This window comes from Culex pipiens, chromosome 1 (genome assembly GCF_016801865.2).
Source record: "Culex pipiens pallens isolate TS chromosome 1, TS_CPP_V2, whole genome shotgun sequence".
Classification (NCBI taxonomy): domain Eukaryota; kingdom Metazoa; phylum Arthropoda; class Insecta; order Diptera; family Culicidae; genus Culex; species Culex pipiens.
Window position 1 is genome coordinate 117,350,365 of NC_068937.1, and position 14,726 is coordinate 117,365,090.

A 14,726-nucleotide genomic window follows, 5' to 3' on the forward strand; every position below is an offset into this window, starting at 1 on the left:
GACATGATCCGAGCGCATGTATGCTTTTAATTGAGCAAAATTTAATTGAACTCGGCTGACACCTTCAAGTCTCGACGTTTCGATGATCTTTGGGGCTAGAGTTGTCCAAAATTCCACTTGATTTTTATTTTCAGTATCTGAAAATTTTCTTTAGCTAATTAAATTTGAATTTGTTAATTTGCAAAATTCTGATATAACCTTGTGTTTAATTTGGCAACCCTACCTTCCACAGTCATAGCTGAGCAGTTCTCTAGGATTTCGGTCATTCGATTTTTTTTGTATTTTTTAATCCGACTGAAACTTTTTTGGTGCCTTCGGTATGCCCAAAGAAGCCATTTTGCATCATTAGTTTGTCCATATAATTTTCCATACAAATTCGGCAGCTGTCCATACAAAAATGATGTATGAAAATTCAAAAATCTGTATCTTTTGAAGGAATTTTTTGATCGATTTGGTGTCTTCGGCAAAGTTGTAGGTATGGATACGGACTACACTGGAAAAAAATAATACACGGTAAAAAAAATTTGGTGATTTTTTTATTTAACTTTTTATCACTAAAACTTGATTTACAAAAAAACACTATTTTTAATTTTTTTTATTTTTTGATATGTTTTAGAAGGCATAAAATGCCAACTTTTCAGAAATTTCCAGGTTGTGCAAAAAATCACTGACCGAGTTATGAATTTTTTAATCAATACTGATTTTTTCAAAAAATCGAAATTTTGGTCGTAAAAATTTTTCAACTTCATTTTTCGATGTAAAATCAAATTTGCAATCAAAAAGTACTTTACTGAAATTTTGATAAAGTGCACCGTTTTCAAGTTATAGCCATATTTAAGTGACTTTTTTGAAAATAGTCGCAGTTTTTCATTTTTTTAAATTAGTGCACATGTTTGCCCAGTTTTGAAAAAAATATTTTTGAAAAGCTGAGAAAATTCTCTATATTTTGCTTATTTGGACTTTGTTGATACGACCTTTAGTTGCTGAGATATTGCAATGCAAAGGTTTAAACACAGGAAAATTGATGTTTTCTAAGTTTCACCCAAACAACCCACCATTTTCTATCGTCAATATCTCAGCAACTAATGGTCCGATTTTCAATGTTAATATATGAAACATTTGTGAAATTTTCCGATCTCTTCGAAAAAAATATTTTTGGAATTTTCAAATCAAGACTAACATTTCACAAAGGCCAAACATTCAATATTACGCCCTTTTAAAATGTTTGTCTTGATTTGAAAATTCCAAAAATATTTTTTTCGAAAAGATCGGAAAATTTCACAATTGTTTCATATATTAACATTGAAAATCGGACCATTAGTTGCTGAGATATTGACGATAGAAAATGGTGGGTTGTTTGGGTGAAACTTAGAAAACATCAATTTTCCTGTTTTTAAACCTTTGCATTGCAATATCTCAGCAACTAAAGGTCGTATCAACATAGTCCGAATAAGCAAAATATAGAGAATTTTCTCAGCTTTTCAAAAATATTTTTTTCAAAACTGGGCAAACATGTGCACTAATTTAAAAAAATGAAAAACTGCGACTATTTTCAAAAAAGTCACTTAAATATGGCTATAACTTGAAAACGGTGCACTTTATCAAAATTTTAGTAAAGTACTTTTTGATTGCAAATTTGATTTTACATCGAAAAATGAAGTTGAAAAATTTTTACGACCAAAATTTCGAATTTTTGAAAAAATCAGTATTGATTAAAAAATTCATAACTCGGTCAGTGATTTTTTGCACAACCTGGAAATTTCTGAAAAGTTGGCATTTTATGTCTTCTAAAACATATCAAAAAATAAAAAAAATTAAAAATAGTGTTTTTTTGTAAATCAAGTTTTAGTGATAAAAAGTTAAATAAAAAAATCACCAAATTTTTTTTTACCGTGTATTATTTTTTCCAGTGTAGTCCGTATCCATACCTACAACTTTGCCGAAGACACCAAATCGATCAAAAAATTCCTTCAAAAGATACAGATTTTTGAATTTTCATACATCATTTTTGTATGGACAGCTGCCGAATTTGTATGGAAAATTATATGGACAAACTAATGATGCAAAATGGCTTCTTTGGGCATACCGAAGGCACCAAAAAAGTTTCAGCCGGATTAAAAAATACAAAAATTAAAATTGAAGAAAAAAGACCGATTTCGTAGAGAATTGCTCAGCTTTGAACGTCGTCGTCGAGATGTTATCAGTCGAGCACTTGATCACTAATTCAATTATCTGCTTTGGTTGCAGACGTCAAACTCTGGAAATGTCTTTGAAATGGTCTTATTTAAATTCTACAAACTTTATATCGTTTTATAAAAAATATTTATTGAATCTGCGAAATTTTATTAATCATTAAGTGGAAAAGCAAAGGTTAATGTTGTGACAAGGATGACATTTTTGTGTACTTCATTAAAAGCTTCATTCGAGGATGAAACGATAATAAGCTTTTATATTTTGTAAAGCATTGCGTGGTTGTTTGATCATCTCCGACGCTTCTTTGGGACTGGCCCTGATTTTATGACGCCGCAACTTCAAAAGGAGATTTTACCTAGGGGAGTTTGGGGTAATATGGACAGTGGGGGTAATTTGGACACCCCTTTAAAAATCACGTTTTCTTCGGATATATAGTGAAAACGGCAATTTAAGTGATAAGGCTAGTACTAGTAATGGCCTACGAGTATGGACAAACCAAAAAAGTTGGAATAGGTTAAGTAGTTTTGGTATAATGTGTAAAAGTTTCCAAAGGCCGGTTGGCACTGCCTTAAATTCTAATATTTGAAGGTTAGGAAATAAGGTTTTGCAGGGGTTATATGGCAAAAAAGTGGACATTTTTTGTTTAAGGGGGTTGCTTGGACGATGCCTGAGATATGTACGTATAAAAATTGTGCATTTTATCCATTTTTATCATCAAAAATCGCAATTTATGATAGAATATGCTATGGGGGTAATTTGGACATGGCTTGTGGGGTAATTTGGACATACCTGAAAGTCTACCTGTCAGGCAACAAAAAAGTAACTTTCATGGTTGGATGAGTTTTTAAAGGGATTTAGATAAATTTAGAGGGATTTAATATGTCAAAAACAATCAAAAATGAATGTGAGCAATGAGAACTTTCACAAAACCCCTATTTTTTAATTTACATAAATTTATTCCAATATTCGAATTGATGAAAATCTGATTACTGTGTACTCTAATGTTGATTGTTTTTAATTAATTTCTTTGACATTTCTAATTTCTATGCTGGTTTACAATAATATTTAAATTTGAAGGGCTACAGAATGTAAAATTAAAAAAAAATATTTTCAGGCTGATAAATTCTATATAAAGATTGATTTATATTAACATAAACGATACCTTAATCACTAAAAACAAGTATAGTGTGCCTGATCCAGAATCAGTGTTTAAATCAAATCAGTTTCAATTTAATGATTGAATTATGTATACTACACTGAACTATATGTTATCTTCCTATTGCATTATAGTTCTATCACAAAATCATTATTTAAACCTTTGATGAAATATTGTGAGCAACACTTCAAAATATAAAGCAATTACAAAACCAGGTTGAAGGATAAAAAACATGCTCAAAAAATCAAATGTTAAACTTATTCTTCAATATGTGTCCAAATTACCCCACAAAAGGTGTTCATATTACCCCACAAGGTATGTCCACATTACCCCACAAGGCATTCCAAATTACCCCACAAGGCATGTCCAAATTACCCCATAGGGGTGTTCATATTACCCCCACACAAAAATGTGGGGGTAATTTGGACACCTTTTAATTTTTGCGATAAAAATGGGATTTTCATCAAAATTTATCGAAATGAATGACATTTTTCCATCAAATATGGTCTCTATTATCCTCTGGTGTCATCCACATTCCTTTAAAATATCCATACAGCCCGTAACAGAGCAATTTCCTTAGGGTGTCCAAATTACCCCACACTCCCCTACTTGTTTTCAAGTTGCTGCGCCAGCGGGGAATCCCCGGTAAAGTGGAAAGATTTGGGGCACTTTGTCAAGGTTTTGTTATTATTTTTTCGAGAGAGTTTGGTTAAGGTGACTCATTTTTGTTTTGGTAGTTTTTCAGGACGGACACTGAAAATATTGATTTATGATTTTGTTTTTTTTTCAACTTCTTATTGATGTTTGCAACTTGTTTGCTTTTCAGAAAAAAAACAACTCGAATTATTATTTTAATTGCTGAATTCCGCAAATATTTTCAATAGGGCTAGCAGCGTTACTACTTTGCCGGTAAATTACTAAGGATTGTTAAATATTAAGTTTGTTTTAATTTCGAGCTATGGTACTCATGTGTAAGTACCGAATTCTTACAAAACAAATGTTTTCATTTAAATACGAAACCACTTTTTTTTGTAATACATATTCCAGATAATAACTTAATTGCATGAAAGGTGATTTTTACAAGCTTCAAAAATATACAATCAATCATTGTTCACTGAAATCAGATTAAGGGTTTTGTAACCCGCTAAAATTCGTCGGTGGTCAAAAAGTGCATTTTATTTGCTTTGTTGGCTTGGGTTGTTTATAACAGAAGCTGTCAAAAAAGTCTACACCCTGAAGTTTAGTTTTTTGCTCAATTGAACTCATTGTTAGAGGATGAAATTGTTTGGATTCATAACCCATTGAGAAGCAACATAAGTGTGTGTGTGTATGATTAAAGCGGTTGATGGTGCGGCCTGATGCTGTGTCTGCAAAGTGGTGATAATGTGAGAAGTTATGAGTGCGAATAAACGATTCCTTTTAATGCAATTTAGGGTATAACGATTTGGATTTTTTTTGTGTATTTCATTTATCCATTTCACGCCTCTTTACTCGATCAATCGACTTCGATTCGATAACACTCTAGCCGGGTGTGTGTGTCTGGTAATATATGACTGAGAAAAAAAAACCAACAAACAATTCAGTGAAATGCACAAAAAGGTCGTTTCAATCGGGACAAAGAAAATTACAAAAGCTGTTTGTTTTGTTGTACTCGCAAATGTGTCAGACTAAAATCGGGGCTAACTGCCGGACCTGCTGCGAGACATAAGAGTTTGGTTGTACTCTTTAAAAAAATGGTTGTTTGTTGGGTAAAACAATTGCGCTTTCGCAGAAATGTCAAAGTTTGCGCAGTTTGACGCATCTTATGCAAATCGCAAATATTATGACACTGGTGAAACGCCATCTGGACTCAATTAGCGCAGCTACATCGCAATAATTGAGTGCGAAGGTAGACCTATTTACTTGGGAAGTGAATCAACACAACCGGTCAATATTGGGAGTTGGTTTTGTTGCAGTGTCTGTGCTTCGACACTGAAAGCCAATAAAGTTATTACTCATGACGTTCGATGCGGGGTCGGGGTCTGTGACTAATCACTACATCGTAGCTCGTTACCTAATCTCGGTTTAATCACGTTTAGTACGTTTTTACATTAATGCTGGTGACGCAGCTCAACTCTTGTTCTAGTGGAATTATCGTGTAAACTTAGACCAGTGAGTTCTGTTTCCAAAAGTGTGTTTAAATTAATTTATTGATACGTGACTCATGAAAAATACTATACAAAGTACCATTTTAGTATCTTTTGTACACACCCACATTGCGGGTGGACAATTAGTCAACATTTGAGCAACTGGTTCAGCGAGTAACGGTAAACGGCGATGACGGTGGAATTTGCATTTCAAAAGCAGAGAAGCACTGCGGATTTTTTTTTGTTGGAAACGAGATAGCATCAAGTTGATGAGTGACTCAGAGCACGCGATTTTGCTATGGAAATGAGCAACTGTACTGCCTGGTCATTATTGTTTTGAATTTAACTGAATTGACTTGAAAGAAATGAATTTCAAGTTGTATTACTTTACAGATTTTAGATGTTTTGTTTGAAATTGGATGGGATTGAAAATAAATTTCAAACTGTAAACAGTAAAAAATTTCCGCTTCCTTCAATCACTCGTAATCGTAGAATTTTCCACTCTCCTAGTCCATTTTTAATACCCCACCGGCGGGCACTTGAAGCGAATGAACGATCGGCGATGACCGAGTGACTAACCTGTCGCGCTCGATTGACCTTGCGAGATTAGCTGGTTGGGATGGGGTTGCCAACCTCACTTTTTCGATTATTCCATGTTTTATTAGGTTTGCGCTGACACCTTAGCTTTCTGAGTGTTTCGAGCGTCTGAACGCTTTTGTGCTAACCCTATTTTGATTCGCTCACTTTTTTCAACTCTTTTCCTGTGTTTAAAAGTTTTGCCTTTTCGATTTATTCATTTTAGATTCCACATGTCAACTTTTTAACTGCAGTTTGCAGTCATTTGAGTCCATCCTACAAACACCACAGCGTCTGTCACCTGTTCCAGCAGCAGCACATGCCTCGAACATGTGTTTTTTGTTTGGCCATCTTCTCTTATCTCCATCCCATTTATCACGGGTTTTGCTGCATCTGTCATTTCGCGCTTAATTTGCGGTTGTGTGCGTTTGCTGATTTCGACGCCGTCGTGCTAACTTGTCGTACGTCACTTTTTGATGTTCCGAGAAAAAAAAGCATTTAATGTTTGACCTTGAATAAACGAAAAATTAAGCACGCATTGTAAACAATAACAAACACGTTCTGTTTGGTTGACCGTTTTATGCATTGTCCCGAAGTTTGATTGAATTTGGTAGCCGATGTCCCGAGTTATAATTACAAATGTTTACGGTAGTCGAGCTCGTACCTATGTCAAACACGTTCTAACCTGAAATCCCTTTGGCCAATTGTCGCACTTACATCAATTTTCAGGCTGTGTCAAGATAGCACGACAAGATTGAAACTTCTTTCAAAATGGCGTTCTTAACTCAATTTGGTCTAAAATGCACGTACGACAAGTTAGCACGACAGCGACGATTTGCTGTTGTTTTCATTTTTTTCCCTCTCGCAGATCTTTACCTCACTGACGAACATCACACATGGGGCAATGGCGGTGGCGGTGATATGAATGCTTTTAATTTGATAATAAATCCAACAAAGCGCAATTATACAAAGAGTTTTTGCGGGTGAATGTGATGGTGCGCGCTGACTTGTGTTTGTCTGTTACTATTCATTCAGGCAATTGGAGTAGTTTGGGTTGTGTCGTTTGTGCAGCTTTTATAACCAGCAGAACGCGCAATACAGTTGAACGTTTTCTGGTCGCGGTAGATACTGTTTGAAAATGGAATGGTGTAATTGAAAGGTGATGAACTGATTTGTAGCGAAATGCCGAGGGGTGGAACACACTTGAAAATTGAACTAGAAAAATAAATTAAGTTAACTTTATAAAATAAACATTCTGACTCAACTTAGGGACGGGACTCGTGGTGTAGGGGTAAGCGTGGTTGCCTCTCACCCAGTCGGCCTGGGTTCGAACCCAGAAGGTCCCGGTGGCATTTTCGAGACGAGATTTGTCTGATCACGCCTTCCTTCGGACGGGGAAGTAAATGTTGGCCCCGGTCTAACGTAGAGGTTAGGTCATTAGCTCAATCCAGGTGTAGGAGTCGTCTCTCTGGGTCCTGCTTCGGTGGAGTCGCTGGTAGGCAGTTGGACGAACAATCCAACGGTCGTCAGTTCGAATCCCGGGGTGGATGGAAGCTAAGGTGTAAAAAGTGGTTTGCATTTGCCTCAACAATCAAGCCTTCGGACACTTAGTTTCGACTAGGAATCTCGCAATCGAGAACGCCAAGGCAATGCTGTAGAGCGAATAATTTGATTTTGATTTTTTTGATTGACTCAAATGAGGCATAACTTTTTGCAAAAAGTTACCTCAATCCCTCTTAGATTTGCGATTTTTTTGTTAATATTGGTCCCTGATTGCGAATCCATGGTCGAATATCCGAAAATAGATGTGTTTATCAGTAACTTTTATCCTGAAATGGCGTTGATTAGGAAATTTGATGTCAAAGTGACTACTGTGTGAAATAAGAGGCCCAATTCGATGGAGTACTCAAAATTAAAGAAAAAGGTATTTTTCGTCGAAAAAAAAAAATAAATGTATGATTTTTTTCGTTATTCAACCATAAAAAATGGAAAATGCCATATGGGAAACTTGCTTCAATAACCCAGAAGGGTCATTTTTTCATTTAGAACAAAAACTAACTTTGCAGGGTTATTTTTTAAAAGTGTATCAATGTTCTGCATGTAGAGCTGACAATTTAAAAAATAATATTGTTTAAACATTACGGGTTTGCTTGTAACCATCAAAGTTTAGTTATAGGAACTACAGGAAAAGCAACATCGGATTGGCAAAATACTACTATATTCATCAAATTACATTATGATTTTTGCAACACGTGTCGATTATTTATCCAGTGAGTCTCTGTTGACTAGTATAAATATTACGAGTGCTGAAAAAAAAACGAGTTTTGCAACGAGTTACATGCAACTTTTTTTGCAATTCCGAAAAATACTTTTGAATAAGATTTTTTAGTCAAACTTTGTTTCCCCGCTCTAGTTTGGCTGTGTATTGTCAACCCATACACGGACAAAATGAATTCTCGAAATCGTGAATTAAATTCACGAATACGAGAACCACGAAGGAATATATTCACGTTTATAGTGCAAATGCATCATACTCATGAATAAATTACTTCCTGGTTCTCACATTCATGAACTTAATTTACGATTACGAGAGTTGATTTTTTTCTGTATAAACCAAAAGTTAAAATTGTTTTTAAAGTTTTTCTATTCGATTCTGTTATTTTTGGTACAGAAAAGTAGGTTGTTTCGTCGTACGAGAATGACAGGAAGAGTAAGAAATTTCATGACGGAAATGCAAAAAGTTTAACTTTTCAGAACTATTTTGAAAAACTTGTGAAAAGTTCAATTTCCCAGAGCTCATATTGATGGCTCCTTGAAATTTTGTGAAAAGGTCGATGCAAAAGTCGATTTTTCAGCACACGTCGTATTCATAAAATTCATAAAAAACAAAAGGTTTTCTGATTTTGAGTAAAGAAAAGAATATCCAAATATTTCCAAGTTAAATTCATGCCAAATTCAATTCCGCGACCCCTCGCGACCCTTTCGGCACCGGGGGGCTGCTCCCGACAAGATGACGCACTGTTGCTTGCTATCAGCTGCTACAGCGAAGAGTCGCGGCAATTTGCCGTCCAAGTGCTCAATATCGGCCGCGGCACAAGTGACTGTGACTACACTAAACAATCTCGAGGAAGCGCCTGGAACTTCTATCACCTTTTGCCGTTGTTGATGGTGTTGTTGTGCTTTGTATATCGGCACTCGTTAGAGACAACGACTATGACCAGAACCGGCTTCGTCTCGGGAGCGGTGATTGTGTGTGTCAGTCGGTGATTCTTGCTGAAAGCTCGACCGTGAAGATACACACACATGACACGGGTGCCGCGCGCGAGGTCGGGACTTTGGCAAGTTCTCCAAGAACAGTCGAGCAGTCCTGGAGCAGGTCTTGAACGGAGAGATCGGTTTTTCCCTTGCGCGCGGCGCGCGGTCAACACGACCTTCGGAGCTTCGGAAATTTGTTTACGTCGGTTGTTTTGGCGTTCATCCCGTGAAGAATCTGAGAGAAAATCTGTAGGTAGTGGGTGTGATCAATTGATCGTGAAGAATCGGTGACCAGTGAACGGCACAAAGAATAGAGGTCAGGAAGGAAAAATCTGAAAAGCAAATCAGGAAAATGTGTGTCAAGTGTTCGCGGGTCAATGGATTTGACAGCAAGAATGAGGAAGTCATGAACGATTGAGCACGAGTTTGGGTTTTGTGATTGTTGAGGGATTGTTGCGGTATTGAAGGAGCATCGAACAATGATGTAATAGAGCTGGTTACAGTTCCGCGATCGTTGATTCCAGAGGTGTTACAAGTGAAGGAGGAATATGTTATTAACTGGATTTATCTGAATGGCGATCTAATTTACAAAAATAGAAAAACTTATCTTATCTGCCGCAACAATGACATCGTTCTGCCTCTTATTGGCGAAAAATATCATATCAACATTCACAGAACGTATCGTGGAACTACGTGCTACACTCGTGATTTGCTATCTTTTTAATTCGTCAATGTTCGCTCATGTGATTTGTTCGTTGTGTTATCATGAACGATGTTTTGGAATTACCAAAGTCTAAATAATAAAATATAATAAATAAATATAAGTCTGGGTTTTATAAAATAAATCTTGAAGAGATTGCATTATTTGCTTTTGTTAAACAAAAGAACTCGCTTCCGAATGTTTAGGATAATACAATCTTATTATCATGCTTTGTCAATTTAAACTCCTTTTGTTCAACAAAATTTTAATTTTATTTGTTTTTCTTTTTTTTTATTTCAGTATTTCTATTTGCACTTGACAGGGTGTCGTGTTTTGGCCTTTTTAGAGCCGCATTTTCCAGGAATTTCAGGGATTATGTTTATCAAATTTTGAAGTACTTTGGCAACACTGCCAATTTATTTATCTCTGAAGCAAAACGACGCCTCACTTGACGGGGAAAGGATTAGGATGTCAAGAGTTGGCTTTACCCGGAGGGAAATTTTGTTTGCTACCGGTAAACATTGGCCACTCTATAGGTCACTATTCCGTCGCAACTCTTAATATGACTGTTTGCTGAACTGTCTTGCGCTCGTTTTCTCGGTTTTATGTAACAAGAATTCAACTTTTTTATTTTAAAATTTCAAACCTTATTTTACGGTTTGCAGATAGCTGCAAATACCCTATAACTTGTTAAACTTGAGCTATTGTTTGCTATGGCTTACTTTGGGTCGGACATTCCATCGGTTATCTACCTTTGGCAATCATTCCTGTGTCTTACGCGGTCATCACGTGCGTCACGGAGGCGTTACCTGTGATAAACAATCTTATCAGCTATTTGAACCACGGGCGAAATACTATAGCGGTTGTTGGGGTTTCTTAATATGTTTATTTGCAATTCTGTCATGAAACTACTTACTTTTCCTGTCATTCATAAACGACGAAATAGTCTACTTTTCTGTACCAAAAATAACTGAATCGAATTGCAACACTTTTTAATATAAATGCTGAAAAGTTCTACTTTTAATGCTCAAATTTGTATCCGAGCAATGTGTTGCTTCAATTTCATGACAAATTTTACAAAGAAAAGATTTACTTTCGGTCGTATCGGGGTTTCTGCCTGTGTGGATCAATCGGACCGCGCACTGGACTCACAATCCAGAGGTCGCCGGTTCGAATCCCGGGGCGGACGCAAAAAATTCTAAGTGTAAATATAGGTATTCGGTGCCCTCTCCCCGTGCCCATACCTTCACACTTAGGAGACCCGGGAGGCGGAGTCTTGTCGCAAAAAGAACGATACACACCTGTGGATCCGTTGACGAAACCACAAGGTTTAAGAGGGCCACATTATAAGGTGTTACGTCGATTCCGTTTTTTTTTCCGTATCGGGGTTTCCAGCTTTGATTTTGGGGTAATTACAAAGAAAGCTAGAATTCTGGTAAGTTTGGTTCGATTTTTTTTATTGGAGGTCAAATATTGATCAGAGCCCCCAAAGCATATTCATAAAAAAATTGTGTGATACCAACATGAATGCACCGATTTTCTGTGATTTTTTTTGAACAAATATCCCATAAAATCGAAAAATAATCTTTAAAAAAACGACGACGAAATATTTCGAAATACCCCTCGAAATGTCGGGAAAGAGCCCTTCTTTCACGGTGCCAAATATCAGACATACCGAATTTTTTTATCATTAGTTTGTTCTAAAAAACACACCGTGTTCTGGAGAAACGAAACGGCCTACTTTTCCCTACCAAAAAATATCAAAATGGGAAATTGATATTTTTAAATACCACTGAAATGGGTGCTGAAAAGTTGAGCTTTTCAACCTTGGTATCGAAAAGTAACATTTTTCATTTTTTTTTGTTTTGAACTGTGAATTTACTAAACACATGGATGATAGACATAAAATTCAATTCAAAACGCGTTTTTTGGAAATTCAATAAATGTTTTAAGCAACTCGTTGCAAAACATGATTTTTTCAGCACTCGTCGTATTTACGACTACGACTCGTGCTGAAAAAAACTGCTTTTTGCATCTTGTTGCATTAACTATTTTTCTTGCAATTCCAAGTGTTGAAAATACTTACTTTTTCTGTTATTCTATACACGGAGAAAAAAGAGTTCCCAAAATCGTGAACAAGCGTTCATGAAAATGGGAACCTCGAACAAAGTGTTCAAATTCCATGGTACGATTTTGAAAAACGTACCATGAAATTTGAACACTTTGTTCGTGGTTCCCATTTTCATGAACGCTTGTTCACGATTTTGGGAACTCTTTTTTCTCCGTGTAGTGACGAAATGAATTATTTTTCATCACTAAAAATAACAGTGCTTTAATTGCCCCAACATTCTTTATAAATAAAATCTTGTGAAATTACTCCAAGTTAAGTCTTTTGGATTAACCTTATTCCTCATTGAATTAAGACTTAATCCTTCAAAGGTAATAAACTTTGTTTAAAAATACTCCAACAGTTGATCGATTCCAAAATAAGCCACGGAATACAGTTATCAACAATGTACGATATGCGTAAGGGAATTGATTACAGCTTTGCGCGCTATCTGGCACTGAGCTCTCTGGCAATCACGAACTGCTGTAGCAATAAAGAAAGTCAAGTGTGTACTCAATCTGTCAGCTTCTTGTCACGCCGAATGCTGTTTAGGAAGGGGCTGATGTGCTTCGTGGCTTGTTTAGAATCTTTAAACTATTAATTAATAAATCAAATATATTTTTAATAACAATATGTTATTTGCATGAAAATTGATTCTAATACTGTGTTATGCTAAATTCAATGTATTATTAAAATGATACGATGATTAAAATAAACTGTCAAAGTGATGCTCAACAATCAATTCCATGTACAGTTCAACCACCCCTGATCTTGAACTCTTGTTACCTCAAGCCACTCCTTCGCACCAAGATAAACTGGCTTGGCGCTTGATAAACACCTATCCAGCTTTAGTAAATCCATGAAGGGGGTGTCAATTCTATTTCATGATTTGATTTCATCGTGCTTCTTCTGTCGTATGCGTTGTATGTCGCTTTTTGACGTTTCGAATAAAACGCTTTTTTCATGTTTGACCTGTCCTTGACCTTGACAAAACACGGGCACTCAATGTAAACAACTACAAGCATGTTCTGATTGGCCGACTGTTCAGTGCATTGTCTCGAAATTGTGTTGATTTTGGTTGCCGAAGTCCCGAGTTATAATCGAAATTTTAAACAGTAGTCGAGCATGTCGGAGTGTCGAACTACATCTGACTAAAATTCCCATATAAGTTTTGTCGCAATTGCAGGTGTCAACGTTGTACGGAGTATTCGTTGAATATCTCAGAAAAATAAAAGAGAGGCATTTGAAACCTGCACAAAATGGCTCAACTCAATTTAGCCCAAAAAATGCACGTGAGACAAGACAGTCCTATCACGACGATGTGGATTAGGAACGTGTCCAGTATTCTTCGCCTAGACCTTGGTCCCTTGCGCGGTAGTTTCCGTTCTCGAGAACGTCCAAGCGCCACACGCGGATTGATTCGAACCAGAACTAATCGAAATTGCTAGCGCTGTAAACAAGTCGCCTCTCCTCCCCTTCCAAATGGTCTCTATTGGCGCAACATTGGAACAAAAACAACGCAGATTTGCGAAGATCTTGGCCAAGATATACTAATTTGTAAGGTTGGAGCTAATTTCAATGTTCTAAACAGGAGGAAATCTATCAACAAAACAACAAACTTGCTTTCAAATTTAGCAGGGTTTCATTTGGATAATGCCAAACAAAACAAACTCCTACCTTTGGTAAATGGTTTTGAAGTTTGTCGCGTGTGGCTTAAATTAGCGCGTCTAATTCTCCAGGAGGAAGTCATGCAAGCGTTGAGGGATGAAATAGCCCAAATGGATTGGTTAACAGTTAGCAGCTCGTTGACGTCTGACATTTCAGTTTCAAACAGGCATGTTGAGATTCCTTCAACTAGCACTGATAAATGTTGTTACTCTCTCGATTTATATGCAAATTGATTCTTCATTTAGCAACATTGTGAAATACTTTGTTTACCACAATCCCATAACGTCACCCAGGACAGGTCATTTCCATTTCCGAGTTCCCGGCAGGTCGGCCGACCTGTCCCGGCCAAACGTCACCTTATTGGATCAACTAGCGTTTGATCGCTATTTTTATTCCCCAACGACACCAAAATGCATATTTTATCACTTCAACCGGACTGGGAAACGCATAAAATCTGCATATTTCGCTCGGACAATCAACCCTGCACGAGATTTCTGCCCAGATGTCTACGCAAGTGGTAAAATCTGGTTTCATTCTCAATCGTTAGCCAGTCAGCCCGCACTTGACTTGCGAGCACTCCGCCGCGCTAACAATAACAGCCGGGTTATTACTCGGATAAGCGTCCCTTTTGCAGCCTGGGCATCATCAGCTGGGAACTTCTGGCGAGGGACTTAGAATGTCTACAAAGAGCGAGAAATTATTCCGATTTACAGCCAGCTGTTTATACTGTGGGACCAGGTTGCTCGAAGACTCGAAGAATGTGCAAGTAAATCGGTCCCGATAATTGCTAGGTTGATTTGTTTTTTAAACGGATGTCGGCGATTCGTTTCACCCGTTTTAACAAGAAACGTTAAATAACTAAAACTTGAAAATGTCACATTTTATCAACAAATAAAGAAACAAAACTCTTTGCAAAATGATTTTTATACATGAAAAGATTTTTGT

General features: G+C 36.7%; 1 protein-coding gene across 2 annotated transcripts in view; it reads left to right on the forward strand.

The window, feature by feature from the left end:
* LOC120417014 (probable serine/threonine-protein kinase DDB_G0282963) overlaps positions 1-14,726 on the forward strand; it is a 247,314-nt gene that overhangs the window by 139,546 nt on the left and 93,042 nt on the right. The gene's annotated exons all lie outside the window — the stretch shown is intronic.